We start from the raw sequence: 8973 nt of genomic DNA on the forward strand, positions 1-8973 counted from the left end.
ATGTGAGGAGCTATGACAAAAATCCTGTAAAAAATTGGAAAAGGCTCTAAAGGAGGGACAGAAGTCTGTTTAACAGTTATCCATTCTGGTTGTGGGGTAAGTTGTCTACCATTTCCTTTTCAAAGATGGGGGGGAAATTAATATTTGTGCAGTGACTTGGAGGCAGGTGTTACCTGAATGAAGAACTAGAGCTGATCAAATAAATGTGAGACTTTTTCAAAACCTGCTTTTTATACCTCCCCTCAAATTAATATTTTCCACGGATTCCAGATAAAGAGAAGGGGACACTCCCTCTTGCTAACTAAACCTCTCCATGCAATTATAACTCCTGCAGTTTATAGTTTTGGTGGGCCAGTCAACCTGAAATACAACTAGTCAAAACGCTGTCATAAACTGAAGTATATAACTTGTCTCTAGTAGCTTAAAATCAGGCTGCTTGGAGATTACAAGTGGCTACTGATCAGAGGCCCTAAAAAACTCATTAGTAACCTGCTGATGAGCAAAGGTAAACTAGGTCCAATGTTGCTAGGATAGAAACACATTGTGTATGAAGTTCCTTGAGCCACTAGGCTTTGATGGGCCAGAGGGGAGCCACTCAAGGTGCTTATTTTTCCTGATGCTGGAACTCAGTAGTCCCAACTCAGCAGCGGAGATGCTCGATGAGGAATGCTCACATGCAAAAGCTCTCCCTCTGCTCCCAGGTAACATGGCTCTTTGGGGAAGGGTGTTCGTGGCCTGAAAAATCTCTCAGACCAAAGCCACAGACATGTTTGAGGGTTAGTCTGGTGTGAATACCCTCCCAGGCACATCAGGGAGACAGTGAAAGGATTCATCTCAAGGCAAAAACATAAATTGCTTTTTGGTTATTTTGGAGCAAGAGAAGACGAGTTGCCCTCATTTTGAGTTTAGATACTATTCAGAATGTGTTTTTAATTTAATTTGATTTAAGCAGGGTTTAGAAAGCCAAGCTCCTAAATCCATTCAGTAACTCAGATTTGAATTAAGTAGCTGGTGACAGGAACAAGGGTAGTGGGAAGGAAACATTATACCTACTTCTGCTCAGAGGAACATCCTTTCACGGGAAGGATAAGGGAGTCAGAATCCTTCTAAGAATACTGTTGAATTCATGGCAGCTTAGGAGAGCTAAAAAAAAAAAAATATAAGGATAAGGATTTGCAATAGAACTTTGTAAGAATAAAATCTGGAGCAGCTGAAATAAAATGGGTTCTTAGTCCTTAAAGTCAGAATATCATCACACTGAGCAGGCCCTTCCTTTTAACTCTCATAAGAGACTGCTTTTCCTATTCACTCATGTTTCTTAAATTCTTTTTTATTCCCAGTCAATGGAATTGAGTAAAGCTCTATTGCATGATTGGCCACAACTGTTTTCTGAACGTTGAGTACAGGGAAATTTCCTGGACTTCCAGGTTTTGTTTGTGTTCCGTTTTCTACAGCTGCATATCCACATGAAAAAGCACTTCCAGTGCTGGGATCCATGTTGCAAGTGGCCTGTACAAATAAATGAACTTCCTTGTAAGAGAAAACTTAAGCAAGGTGGGTTGGTTTAGTAATAATTCTCTGGAGAAGTAACAAATAGCCCTAATCAATAAAGATTGTTGCCTTTAACTCCTTTCACCCTCATAGTTTTTAATGTACTAGTCAGAAAGAAAGCAGGAAGGAAGAAAAAGAAAGCAAGAAAGAAAGAAAGAAAGAAAGAAAGAAAGAAAGAAAGAGAAAAAGAGAGAGAGGGAGGAAGAAAGGAAAGAAAGAGAAAGGAAGGAAGGAAGAAAGAGAGGAAAGACTGGAGAGTGGAAGGAAGGGAGACAGGAAGGGAGGAAGTGTGATTTTCCCTGATTCATGTGAGTTTCAGGTCACACTGAACTTTTCACAGAGATGGTGTGCAGGTAGAATGGATTTTTAGCAGTTGAGAAACTTGTCTGGGTAAGGTTTTTCCATCTCAATGCCAGTTAGCACCACTATTTTCAGGTAAGAGATGGTAAGGACAGAAAAAAATGAGCTATGTGAATATATGCTATGCCATTCCTTAGATGTAATGTTCATGTGATTATTATTTTCAGTCTTCATTTGCAGGATTTCAAATGTTAGGGAAAAAAATCCAGACAGTCTTAGCTTCTTCTCTGAAGGAAGCCACAGTTACAAGCTCACACTTTTTGTCTGCCTGCCTACCAGTCTGTCTCTTGCCTGTGCCATTCTTTCCACTCTGTGTTGTAAGCCACTGGTGGATTTTAGCTAAATTGAGGGAGAAGTGGAAATCGGAGAAGTAACACAGTTTCTGCCAGCTCTGTAAACCAGACACATGGGGACATAAGCAAGACCACAGAAAGAACCACCTCTCTCTTATTAGGTAACAAAACACTCCAGGTAGAACAGAGAGCTTTTCAGTGGCCCGGTTTTGAGATAGCCTTCAGTGAGTGCTCACAGTTACAATGAGTCTACAAGAAACCAAGGTCCTTGAGCCCAGTGCTCAACAGCATTTGTTTATATTTCCTCCTTCAATTGCCTTATCACAAGAATAAAAGCAATGCACAGTGCTGATATTGTAACTCTGTACTATTGATGACAGTGACAGGTATCAGTACTTTATTCTGAATATCTGCTCTGTCTCATACTCTTTTTCTCCCTTCCTCTTCTCTCTGCTCAATTGCAGACACGTGTTCACACACACAGACCCTGCACAAAGGTTTTGCTAGGGTTTAGTCCTGGGATCCTAAAGCTGAGAGTAATAGCCAAAGTTTTTGCAAAAAGAAAGACTGGGCAGATATTTCAGCAATAACTGGGACTCAACAGGTTGAGATTTAATTCTGCATGCTCTGCATCTTCCAGGCTTTTGTTCCTTATCTCTATAATCTGAATAATGAAATTTCCTTTCTTCTACCTTTTCTTCATGTAGATCATAGCGGCTGAGGTTTCTTGGTATGCCTAGCAAAGGTCTGATGCTGTGTGAACATTGGGAAAAACCCTCTCTGGCAGATGGAAGTAGGAAGGTGAATTGCTTTATCTCAGCCAAGGACCCCAAAACAGATACAAGCCTGGTTCTGCAGTCTGTATCCAGACAAGGCTCAGACTCAGTGGAAGCACCAGCAGAATGAGGGCAGCCAGGTAAGAGCTCATCTCCTTTCATAATGCGCAGGCATCATATGCCTCTTCTTGTGCTAGTATACTATCACACATTGTATGCTGTTGCTATAAATTATTAATGATTTTAAGCAAGAAAACTGTATCTTGCCTTTTTGCTTCATTTCATTCGTTCAAAATTCGTGACCAAGGTCAGATGATGCATAAAAATCACATAATTCCAACTCTGAGCAGGCAGTCCTTGCAGCAGTTGTAGAGATCATGCTGTCCCTGTTCCCTTTCAGATTGTTGTTTCTAGATCCACTCTTGAAGAGGAGAAAAAAATGTTTGCAATACCTTGATCTGTTTATTTACAACTTGCCAGATCTTTGGCTGGAAGCATCCCAAGCACAAGAAAAAAAAAAAACAAACCACAACAAATTTATATGAAATCAATTTTAATTAAACTAATTTATATGATCCTAGAATTTCTTTGCTAGTTGATTTTCTTTCCTGATTATATATAAAAAAAATAATTATTCTGTTAGTTACAATTTACTTGTCTCTCATAGTTGAAATTATTCTTGAATGGAAGTTCTTACTAAAAGGGATTTAATTTTAGCATTTTGATGGAAAACAAAGACACCAGTTTTACATATAGTTCTCCTCCTCACCACCCCCATTTACATATTCAGGAGAATTTAGAGCTCAGAAAAGGTGCCAGACTGACAGCACTGGAAACTCAGTCTCTGTTACCTGCAGGCTGCTGGATTTTGCACCACTACTGTATGTCAACTTGATAGGAAAGTTCATGGTTCAGAGGGTACTTCATGCTTCCGAACATTATTTTCTTGGTCTACCAACAGTGCCAACAACAGCAAGTTACCAGACTTGAAACTATTCCCACAGGCAGTGAGGAAGAAGAATATCTTCTGGCAGGGGAGTTGCTGCGGGATCTGACATTGCTGTAAGTGCATCTCAAATGAAATTTCCTCTTGCAAAATCTCTGACCAGCAGTCCCAAAGAGGTGTACTGGGGAGGAGGGCAAGAAAGTAATAATCCATCCTGAAGCTCCACCCTGAGACTGAATTTAACTACCTGAGATGTGACAATGGGTTTCCGAAGTGAGAAGGCATTCACAGCCATTCATTTTTGCCGTTTTGTCTTGGCGTTATATATAATGTATGCTTCTCAGTAGGACAAATTAATCTGTGTCAAGTTCCATGTTGCAGTGCCTAGACTGCTTCCTGCGTGCTTGGTCAGCAGCAGTTCACTAAACCCCTCTGCTCTGCCTCGGAGTCTGTGGGGCTGACACCTAATGTCATTACAGAGCAGCTATGAAAATGATAGAATTTTGTTTTCTCCCCAACAGTTTGGTTTTCAGAAGGATGAAACTGTCGAAACCAATGCTGTTGTTATTCAAAAATTGAGTCTGGGGCATCTGTAGATGAGAATGAAAAAAATTAAATGCTTACTCTGCAGCTTGTGGAGGAGTACACTGAGGGGCACAGGAATATCAGCCTGCACATATTTGGCTGCAATATTTTACACTCTTCCAACATTTCTGCAAAGAAAGAGATGGTCCAGTTTTTAGCAAGAGTTCATCTTTCTTTATTGTTTCTTTTTAACATAGCATATTGTATATGGAATCTACCTTGCATCTTACTGTAATCCTTGCTGGGTTAAAGTTGCGTCTTGGTCTCTTAGAGATCTGCGGTTTGTGGTGTGAAACTCAATGACACAGCTGGCAGGATGTCACCAGTGTAGCCCATGTGATGTGTCTCAGACACTTGCTCCAATAGCAAATTTCTGATATAAATCTATGGCAGTGAGTGCAAACAAATTCAAGACAGACAAGATGATAAACACCATGGTTCAGCAGCTCATCAAATTATTTTCAGATATTCTGTGAAGGTTCTTTTAGTGAAGTTTTGCCCAATCTCCCAAACTGTTTCACTGAAGAATAGGTTGCAGGGTCTGGGGATGTCTTTTTTTTTTTGGTGGGATGGCTTTTCAGATAGCTAAAATGAGGTGATATGAATCACTTTCCTGTTTGTCTTGCCTAACTGTTTAATCCAACTTTTAACAGCTGGATGGGACTTCAAAGGCTGGCTGGCTAGAACACTGGAACATAAACCATAAGGAACAACCCTGCAGAAGATGGTCTAGAAGATTCCTCCACTACTAATGAATTTCTATGAATTTCAAGTGTAAGCTGCCATTAAGGGCAAGTAATGGTCACAATGCTATCTTTAACTACTACTATCTCCTTTTGATATTTTGGGGCTCCTTTTGATATTATGCATACTGCATACAAAAATACAATATGCAAAAATGAAGATAAAAGTAGGAAAAGATTGCAGTCTGCTTTGGTCAACATGATGAAAAAGATCAGTTTAGATAAATATTTAAATGTCTGTTTTTCAGAAATTACTTTGGTCCCATAGGAGAAAAATACGTTTTGACATTTCAGGAGCAGGCGAGAGTATTGCCATTTTGGGCAGCAGCATAGTAGGCACAGAAAGCCTTAGAGGCAAGGTCTTTTTAACAACTAATATAACCTGGCAAGCAAGCAAATATGAAAGGCAAAGTGTGACAACTTGGCTGCTCAGAAATGAGTACCATTTAGGAACTAAAAGTTTTTTTACAAAAATATGTGTATGTGGAACCATGGACCTGAATTCTGAAGATCTCCTTTTCTCTGCTATTATCACCTTCTGGCGGGCGAACTCTTACCTTTCTCACGCTGCTGGCTGGTCTGTTCAGTGCTGCAGCCCTCAGTTTACAAAGGGGAAGATGCTGAGCCCATTCGGATCAGGGAATCTGCAGATAATTCAGGTGTTACCAGCAGAATTACCCTGTGTTTCCCCTCAGGGGAAAAAAAGAAAAAAGATAATTTGTCCTTCTGGATAAACAGGTGTTTTATCTTTGACTCCTTCCGTGCATAGATGAGTCAGCCAGGTGTCACAGCACTCTCTCAGGTCCCTTGTCTGTCTTTCTGAGAGCTGGACTTCACCTGCAAAATAAGAGCTGGCCCTGATCTGTAAAATCTGCATCCCAATCCATACATCCTCACTTGCTGGTTACCTCCCCAGACCAGCTGCCTCATGCAGCACTGGCTTATCTCCCTTTTGTCTGAGCTATTCTGAAGTGCCCAGTTCTAATGCAGCTTCATCATACAAAGCACCTCAAGCTCATTATTTATTTCTTTGTGTCATTATAAGGTTAAGAGGTAGATCTTCTATACAACATGAACTAAGTTTTAGTTTGCGTTATGCCCTTTTTTCCTGGAATTTGCTCTTCCCTCTTTGTTTCTGTGCCTGGCAGAATGCAAAAATGTGAGATACACAGGTTCTCCTACAAATGTCTCAGAGGGCATTGCAGCAGCTTGGGTGGTAAACAGCCTCTGTCTTCATAGCGTCAAAACAAAATAGGCCAGCACTCCCTCGGAAGCTGCATAATCTGTGAAAGCTGCTGACTCCGGGTAGCAGATGTTTGTGATTATGCTGGGTACAAAGGAAACAGGACCAAGGAGGGCAGGTCAGGAGCAGAGAGGAGCCTTCAGAACCAGGTATGCAAACACAACAATCAAGGGAACAGTACTCAGCTAATGCAGCTGCATGAGTGACCGGTCAAGGGACACAGTGAGGGAGTTTGTAACACCAGCCTTGTTTTAATTAACAGGAGAAAACCTCAAAGAGGTACAGTACCAGGCCCAGGATCAGCTGGTAAGGTATTGGTAGTGCTGGAAAAAGCACTTGGTCTCTGCATCCTCTTCTCTTGCTCTCTTTGGTTCTTTTGTAGCGCCCTGTGGCTCAGAGCCCTTGTGTCCTAGCAGGACAGACTGAAAGACATAAAGGAGCTTTGTCCTTTGCAGGGTCTGTGTGCTGCAGGACAAGAAGGAGTTGTGCTCCCTTTGTGGGGTCCGTGTGCTCAGCCAAGGACCAGGTGAGAGCTTCTCCTGGCTGCATATTGCGCCTCATTTTTACAAGCACATTCTGAAAAAAATTAGTACTTTTCCTGCTAAAGTGCTTTTCCTTTGAACCTGACCCAGTTCTTAGCAAACCGTCTGGGCTACAGAGCTAAGCGGAATGTAGAAAAATCCTACTGGCTCGCCCTGGCACACCGAGTGCAGCTCCTACTGTGAGACTGAAGCGAAAGCTCAGAGGTACCAGAGGTGGGCTGTGCGCTGCACACAGCAGGCGTGGATGGGCATCCATCTTGTGCCGCTGCTGGCAGTGTGTTCCTGTGTGTTTACAGCGGCAGACTGTGAAAGACGGCTTCCAAAAAATGCTACATTCTTATAAACTTACATTTATATGCTACTTTGGTGTGAGATTGCACTGCGTAATGTGTCCTCACTAAAATCCAGTGATACGCTCTGGGTTAAGGATTTGCTGCAGGATACTAGTTGAAAACCAAAGGTTATTTTCATACTCCAGTGCATTGTCAGAATATGATTTTAGAAAACAAGAAACACGACAAAATAGGTGGGTTGCAAGCTGCCAGCAACCTTACCCAAGGACTGACCTCCCCAGCAGTGTGTGGGGCAAGGATCCAGTACTGAAAGGTGTATTTCAAAGAGACAGCTGGCTGAAATCCTAGCCTGGTTGAAGTACATGAGAGTTTTGATCAGCAGATTTCCTCTTGATTTGTGTAATAGCAAAGCTGAGGTGGAGCTAACGTTTTGATTTCAAACATTGTATCCAAACAGTGAGCAAAGTCTAATAATAAAAGCAGGACCCTAAGGACAGCAGAATAAAGTTCCGTGCCTAGTTGTACTCCAGACTGGTTGGACAACCTTGACAAAAACTTTGGCATTGAGGCTTTCCGAGGCTGCACCAGAGAGAAAGAAATTCAGAGATGGAGCTTGCGGGAGGCAGCTGCTTGAGCAGTGAGGCAGAGGCATGGTGTTAGTGTGAGACCAGGCGATGGATCGTGGAGTGAGGGCTTTCAGGGAAAGAGCATCAAGCGCATGACAGTTTGCAGAGCTTAGCTAGAAAATGGCGGGTAAGGACAGATAGGTGGGAGGAGGGGAGGCATATTTTTCTCCTCCAACCCAGCAAAATCAGTGCTCACTTCTGGCTGCAAAGCCCTGCTGCATGTGCAGAACCCTACCCAGGCTGGTAACAAATATGTGGGCATATGGATAGGATTATCCTATTATTATTTTGCAACTTCCCCAGGAGTAAGATCAAAGGCAGGATCCTACACTCCACTGCAGATAGAAGGTCATTTGCCCTCTTGAATAACCAGAGTGACTTTTTTTTTCTTCTCTATTGCAAAGAACAGTTCTGTAGAACTCATTCCCATGTAAGCGTCTACAGGGTAAAGCTGGAAGTGCTGAAGTGAAACCCAAAATTTTTAGAAAACTATAGTAAAATTATATTCCTTATCTGGTCACAAGAGTGTGCAGGGAAAGGAATAGCACAGGTCTGTCCTAACTCAGCACCAGAGAATCAAGAGATGCTTGTTGAAATAACTTTTCCTAGTGGTTATTATGCTCTCAGAACGATGGGGAAAAGCCGAAGAAAAATATTAAAAGAGGCTGAATAGAAATGTAGCTATTTCCATTTCACTAACCGTGATGAATTTTGAAAAGATGTTTCATCTTCTGAGCAAGACTAAATTACAGAAGGATGACAGATGGGTTTTGGGCTGAATACAAGGCTGCAAATCACTTAAACGGCTCCACTAACATCATACTGCAAGTATGCTACCAGTTTAGGAATTTAGGAATGTTATCATTCGAACAGCATTTGTTGATTAGTTTGCATAAAAACATAGTTTGATAAAATGCATTCTCTCCATAGATTAACTGCATGTGATTTCCTCATCAATGATAAAAAGTGCTTAAGCAATTAAAATTATCCAAACCTCACTTTAGTGAGGCAACTG

At 41.6% G+C, this 8973-nt stretch overlaps 1 long non-coding RNA gene across 2 annotated transcripts; it reads left to right on the top strand.

Annotated features, from left to right (window-relative positions):
• The first annotated feature begins 2927 nt into the window (after nt 1-2927).
• Nucleotides 2928-7144, top strand: LOC121089157. 2 transcript variants are annotated; one of them, XR_005828144.1, is made up of 5 exons: nt 2928-3120; nt 3942-4042; nt 5165-5285; nt 6494-6646; nt 6760-7144. It is a non-coding gene; the product is annotated as an uncharacterized LOC121089157 (long non-coding RNA). The 2 variants fall into 2 exon arrangements; XR_005828143.1 differs by having other exon boundaries at nt 6494-7144.
• The last annotated feature ends 1829 nt before the right edge of the window (nt 7145-8973 follow it).

Source organism: Falco naumanni, chromosome 5 (genome assembly GCF_017639655.2).
Source record: "Falco naumanni isolate bFalNau1 chromosome 5, bFalNau1.pat, whole genome shotgun sequence".
NCBI classification, from domain to species: domain Eukaryota; kingdom Metazoa; phylum Chordata; class Aves; order Falconiformes; family Falconidae; genus Falco; species Falco naumanni.